The sequence below is a fragment of the Myotis davidii genome, unplaced genomic scaffold (assembly GCF_000327345.1).
Source record: "Myotis davidii unplaced genomic scaffold, ASM32734v1 scaffold120, whole genome shotgun sequence".
In the NCBI taxonomy this organism is placed as follows: Eukaryota; Metazoa; Chordata; class Mammalia; order Chiroptera; family Vespertilionidae; genus Myotis; species Myotis davidii.
In genome coordinates, this window is record NW_006294778.1 from 1,448,578 (window position 1) to 1,455,645 (window position 7,068).

Here is a 7,068-nt window from a genome sequence, read left to right on the forward strand (position 1 = left end):
AACAGATCAACCAAGAAGTTAATGTCTCGGCAGAAAACGAGGCTCCAAATCTTCAAAGCGGAGAGGATGGTGCATTCAGACTGCCTGGCACGGAAGGTCTGTGTGGGGAGACGTTTCTGAGCCCCGAAGCTCAGTTCCAGAACACGCTCCCGGGAAACTGTGCATGATTCCGTAAAGCCAGTGCACGCCTCAGTCTCCTTATAAAGTTCCAGACGGAGGTGCCGGGCCAAGATTTAGGACCCCTAATCCGCACTTCAAACCTCGTCTTCCTCTCTGATCTTCTTCTTTCAAAAAGGTAACAAAAGGGGTTCCTCCGCTCGGTCCCCCAGCCTGGAAATGTGAGCGCACACCAAACAGAGTAATCTTCCGAAGCCACCCGAGGTTTGCAATTACTGTAATCCACTGATCTGGGTCTTCAAGAGCCGAGGAATCCTCGCGGATTCAGAAGGGCTCCTCCCAGGAACCGACAGGCCTCCTGGCGGCGGAGCGAAAGTTTCCCGGAGGCTTTCTCCTTGAAAATCACAACTTGAACTGCCCTTTGTGGTTTCCGGCGTCCAGGGCTAATGGAAAGGGCTTTGAGACTGTTTGCAAACTTGCACTTGCTCTTTCATTTTGGGGGAGGTGGAGAGAAGACCTCATCAAAAGAAAAGACTGCTCCCTTGTGGTTATACAATGTGTCAAATCCAGGAGGACCCCGGAGGAAAGGCTTGAGGGTTTTCTTCTCCAAAACCAAGTCGTTAAAAATACCCCATTAGGCACTGTTTGAAGGGGACAGGAATTGGAATAATACTTGAGCGACACTCACCTATTAGGCTCCACTATGGCGAACGCAGGGTGCTCTCGGTAGCTGTGGCACTTTCCAGGAGCACATCAAAAGCCCGAGCGGTAACAAACACTCTTCGCCAGAGTTACATCTCACAGTGCTTACTGTAAACACAGTTTAAACACTGCTTTCCGACCTCTTCTAATCCCACCCAGGATATAAGGACATCAGCTTTCCATAGTGTAAAGAGTATATTTCTATTGTATTCTTTTTGTCTTTAAAAAAAAAAAGAGGCAATTTATTGTCTCCCTTGGGGGCAGGAAAGCAACATTTGAAAGGTTGAAGAGCTCCAATTCCAAGGAGGAAAGGATGAAGGCTTTGAAGACTTTTTAACACAAACCCAAAAAAACGAATAATTAATCCACCCGTGATGGTGAAGGGCTTTGAAGATGAAAGTGTCATTAACAATCCAACCGTCCGGGTTAATGTCAAAGAATGTGTTATCACACCGAAAAATCAGATTTCCTGTTCTGCACACCAGCACATTAAAGGCAGCTTCTGCTTTAAAAGTCCAACTTAAAAACAAGAGAAGCAAAAACCCCCTACATTTACCATCAGACTTTCTGCCTATTCCTTGGGAGCCAAGGTGTCGCCCTAACATGTTTTTTTTTTTTTCTTTTGACAAGTCCTTCGTTTCCCTGTTTACTCTAAATGGTCTGCCCCAAGCAACTGGAAAAACACTTCCATCAAGGCACATAATATAGAAATAATTATTCCTTTCAGGCATAAGTTAGTCACATTTTAAAAAGCGTAACGCCCTATGAGGCTTGTTCCGGCAAACAAGCTAATATGTCATCATAATTTCTCAGTAGAGTTCGACCTGGGGAAGGCCCTTCCTATTGGGAGAAAAGCCCTCCTGATAGGCAGGTAGACCATTAGACCACAAGGTGTTGTTTTTTTTTTTTCATGTCAAAGATATTGGCCTTTATTCTAAGAATGACAGAAAATAAGTGGAGAATTTTGAGCAGGGAGGTGATGTAGTAAAATTTGTTTTTCAAAACGATCACTATCTGCAGAGTGGAGAATAGATTGGGGGGTGGGGAGCATAGGAGAGAACAGTTAAAGGTATTTTTCATCCTCAGATTGGCAGAAATGAAAAAGATTGCTAACATCCAGGACAGGCAAAGATTTGGGGAAGGGGCAGAAGCATTAACTGCTACAACCTTTTGGGAAAGTAAGTATTGAAATTAATAGTGCGCATCACATATTATTGACCGAGAGATTCCTACAATTTGTCCAAAAATAAATGCACCAATATGGATTTCTATGTACATTAATATCTATTGCAATTTTGTTGGTAGTGATTTTAAAAAAGAAACAAGGAAACAGCCTGAATGTTCACCAATAGAAAAAGAGCTAATAGTTATTAGAATATTATGCTATTATTGAAAGTAATGAATTAGCCTAACCGGTTTGGCTCAATGGATAGAGCATCAACCTGTGGACTGAAAGGTTCCAGGTTCGATTCCGGTCAAGGGCATGTACTTTGGTTGCGGGCACATCCCCAGTAGGAGGTGTGCAGGAGGCAGCTGATCAATGTTTCTCTCTCATCAGTGTTTCTAACTCTCTATCCCTTTCCCTTCCTCTCTGTAAAAAATCAATAAAATATATTTTTAAAAATAAAATAAAAGCAATGAATTAGATCTATATGTGAGAACTTGTAGATGTGTCCATAATGTGTTAAGTGAAAAGGAGAAATTGCAGAGTAACATATCCAGCTTGAAGTCAAAACAAACTATTCTACACGACACATATGTCTTTATATGTACTTGTGTGAGCACAGAAAATGAAGTAGAAAGACAAACACTGAACTTTTAAAAGGGTGACATTGAGGATAGATGTTTATTTTTCTTTATGAATCTCTCTGCTGTTTAACTCATCACCAAAGAACACATTACTTTCGTATTTTTAAAAAAATATATTTTATTGATTTTTTACAGAGAGGAAGGGAGAAGGATAGAGAGTTAGAAACATCGATGAGAGAGAAACATCGATCAGCTGCCTCCTGCACACTCCCCACTGGGAATGTGCTGGCAACCAAGGTACATGTCCCTGACTCGAATCGAATCTGGGACCCTTTAGTCTGCAGGCTGATGCTCCATCCACTGAGCCAAACCAGTCAGGGCATTTTTGTATTTTTTAATCTAATGAAGTTTAAAATAAGAGAATGTAAAGAAAACTTAAAGGACACCCTATCTGACCCAAATCAACAGGTTTATTATGACAATTTAAAGCTCTCGGACCAGGTTTTCCAGCTCTATAAATTTGTTTCTGAAGAATAAATACCTATAGGACTAAGGTCCACCTCTCCCCTACCACCCCACTAATACTATAATCTAAAACTGTCAGGTCCTGCCCTAGCCAGTTTGGCTCAGTGGATAGAGCATCGGCCTGCGGACTGAAGGGTCCCGGGTTCGATTCCGGCAAAGGGCACATGCCCGGGTTGCAGGCTCGATCCCCAGTCGGGGGCATGCAGGAGGCAGCCAATCAATGATTCTCTCTCATCACTGATGTTCCTATCTCTCTCTCCCTCTTCCTCTCTGAAATCAATAAAGAAATATATTTTTATTAAAAAATAAAATAAAATAAACTGTCAGGTACTGATCCTGTAGTGGTCTTTTATAGGGTTCAAGTGATGTTATGATGTATCTACACGGTCACAAAGAATGCTAATGGGAGTTTTTCTTATGCTTTTGAAGGTATAAGTGAATTGGAAATAATGTATTTTCCTGTGAGAAGCATTGTTTTACTCACAAGATGTGAAGGTGGGGAGTAGGAGAGGCCTCCTTCTTCAAAACAAAAGAGACCAGAAGAGGAGGTTCTGACTCCCAATCACTCTCCAGTCAGTTTTGACACAGACAGATGTTCTCTGCAACTTGAAAGATGCCTCCCACACTGGCCGGTTGGAGTAACAGGTACGCTAACCCACCAAGGACACTGGGACTAGGTTTGTGTAGCCCAGCAGTTCTCAACCTGGGGGTCGAACGACCCTTTCACAGGCGTCGCCTAAATACATCCTGCATATCAGATATTTACATTACGATTCATAACAGTAGCAACATTACAGTTATGAAGTAGCAATGAAAATAATTTTATGGTTGGGGGTCACCACAACATGAAGAACTGTATTAAAGGGTCGCAGCATGAGGAAGGTTGAGAACCACTGGTGTAGCCCTTTGTGGATCTACTTATAAAGGGGGTTGCAAGTCACTAAAAATGAGGTTCAAAGCCCTGGCTGGATAGTTCATTGGTTAGAGTGTCGTCCAATACGCCAAGGTTTCGGGTTTGATCTCTGGTCAGGGCACATACAAGAAACAGCCAATGAATCAGTGAATGCATAAATAAGTGAAACAACAAATTGATCTCTCCACTCTTGTGAAATGCCTGATACCAGTGTATAGATTTGGGCTTCCCAGGCTCATGACACAGAGGTGTACACATACTCTCCTGGCCCCATATTTGCAACTATCACAAGAGGGAACAGGGAAACACACAGTATTATGAACTCATGATAGAAATCAGATTCCTCACAGGTGTAGTTCCCACTCAGATTGATTATCCTACGTGATTCTATCCAATCAGCCTTTTTGTATATAGCTTTTTCTATATAATAAACTGTATCACCACATGCAACATCCACCAGGGGTACAACTTCTTCGGTACAACTCAACATGGAGATTCGCTAAGACTACCATGGGCCACATGGAGCACCGGATTCATTTGGAAGGAACGACTGCTTGGAGCACAGCAGAATTAGGTGTGCCCCCTCCCCGGGAGCGCTTGTAATCATCTACAAAGCGATCACACAGCCGCTCCCTCCTCACCTGCCTGCCGCCACGTGACAGCTCAGGTGCAAGGAAAGAAGACTCACACCAGCTTCCCTTGGCAGCTGCCCTGACTTAGAAGACGCACAGCCCTCAGGAGCCAGTCTTTCTTGTACCCACCTCACAGGCAGAGCTTCCAGGGGCCCACCAGGGCCAATTAAAGAGTTTTCACACTCAGGAAAGCCCAAAGCTATGCTCTGCCATCGGGTAATTACAGTTTTGCCAGGCCAAATGCAATTTACCAATCAAGTAATTGCTCTAATATGAGTAATGTTGCCTAACGACATAGTTGACAAGTCTATTTTATCAGGTTTTAGAGGAACAGATAACAGAAAGTTAACTGAAGGTCGAACTGTCATGCAGAAGGGTAGAAGCTTTATTAATCCTTTACTCACACCACTACATTCTCTTTTAAAGATAATATAACTTACAGCCAGATTTAAAGAACCACAAATATTTAGGTACAATCTAGTACTATTTTTTTCTTCTGTTCTCATCTCAAATGCTATTTGCATTTTAATCTTGTCTCTGCAGCCTTTTATCATATAGAAATGTAAAATTTTGATGTAGTCAAATACATGAATTTTTTCCTTATGGGTTTTGTCTTTTCTTTCTTAGTTAGGCTACCTTTCCAACCACACGTTTACAAGGTCTTTTCTTGTCTACGTGGCACCTTGGTGTGAATCAGAAAAAGGCACCAAACTCAAGGTTCGGGGAATGGGTGGCTAACTACAATCCACCTGGAATAACTATTGAGCAAGGATGCCCAAATTTGGAAAAGAAGAACAAAAAAGGTGACATGCTTTTTTGTATCCAGGACAAACAAACAAACACATTTTGAGATTCTAATTGGGATTGTGTTCAATATACAGACTAATTGAGAGAGAATTGACTTTTTTAAAAAATCCTCACCAGAGGATATTTTTTCCCCCCCATTGAGTTTTAGAGAGACTGGAAGGGATGAAGGGGAGAGGAGGGGAAGGAGAAAAACATCCATGCAAGAGAGACCCATCCATTGGTTGCCTCCCACACTCGCCCCAACCTGGGCCAGAGATTGAGTCTACAAGCAAGGTACCCCTTGACTGGGAATCGAACTTGCAACCCTTTGGTCCAAGGGCTGATGCTCTAACCACTGAGAAAACCAGCCAGGGCAAGCATGGACTTTTTATAAAATATTGATGCTCTCTTATAGGAACATAGAACTCATTAATTCAGGGTTTCTTTTCTGCCCTTTAATAAAGTTCCACAGGTTTCTTCATGTAGATTTTACATATTTCTAGGTTTGGTTGCTGGTGTGAATGGGATTTCTTTTCTATTCTTCAAAGCTACTGATTTATTTCATGTTAATCTTTAATCCAGACATTGCAGTGATCTCTCTTATTAGTTCTAATGGTTTTTGAGGTAAAAATCTACATACAGTTAAATGCACATTTATTAAATACACAATTTAATGAGTTTTGCTAATCGTATACAGTTGTAAAGCATCATCCCATTCAAGATAGTTCTAATCATTATTTTCAAAAGATGATTTTGTAGGATTTTAACTATAATCATATTGTCTACTAGTAATCATAGTTTTGTTTCTTCCTTACTATAACTCATTTATTTTTCTTATTGAATTTCACTGCTCAAGATCTTCAATCCAATGCTAATTGTAGTAGGAAGCTAGCATCCTTGTATTTTTTTACAGGAAAGCTTCTAATGTTCCACCATGTAGAAGATATTCTTTATCAAATTAAGGAAATTTTCTTCTACTCTTAGTTTGCTAAGAGTATTAACAGGAATGGCTGTTAGATTTTATCAAATGCATATGTAAAGATAACCATGCATATTTTCTTCTTTATTAGTGCAGTAAACTACAATAATAGGTTTGCTAATGTCAAGCCTTTTTGCATTCCTGGGATTAAATCTTGTGGAGTCATAATTCTTTTAATACTCTGCTGGATTCAATTTGTTAATATTTTATTGAGACTTTGTTCCCACAGTCCCACATTATATTGGTTCATAGTTTTATATTCTTGTGCTCTCCTTTTGTGAAGTTTCAGCATTAATTTAAACTTAAAAAAAAAAGTTGAGTAGCTTTCCATCTATTTCTACACTGCGGAAGCATTTGTAAAAGGTGGACATGATCTATTCCTGAAGATTTGGTAAACCACATCCTAATAACTACATGGAAGTTCGTTAGTACTACATTTTCAGTTACTTTTTAATTTCTTTTATCCTTACTGTTGGAATTGGGTACTGCTCTTATCTTTCCCTCCTGAGTTGTCATCCTCCTTCATTGGCAACTACTACTCCTTTGTGATCATCCTAGAATCACAGATGGGCAATTTAATTTTTATGCCTTAAAACCCTAAAATAGATCAGAGCAATACGTTAAATTAACCCCAAAGCTGGTGGTCCTGAGGCCAAAACCTCATT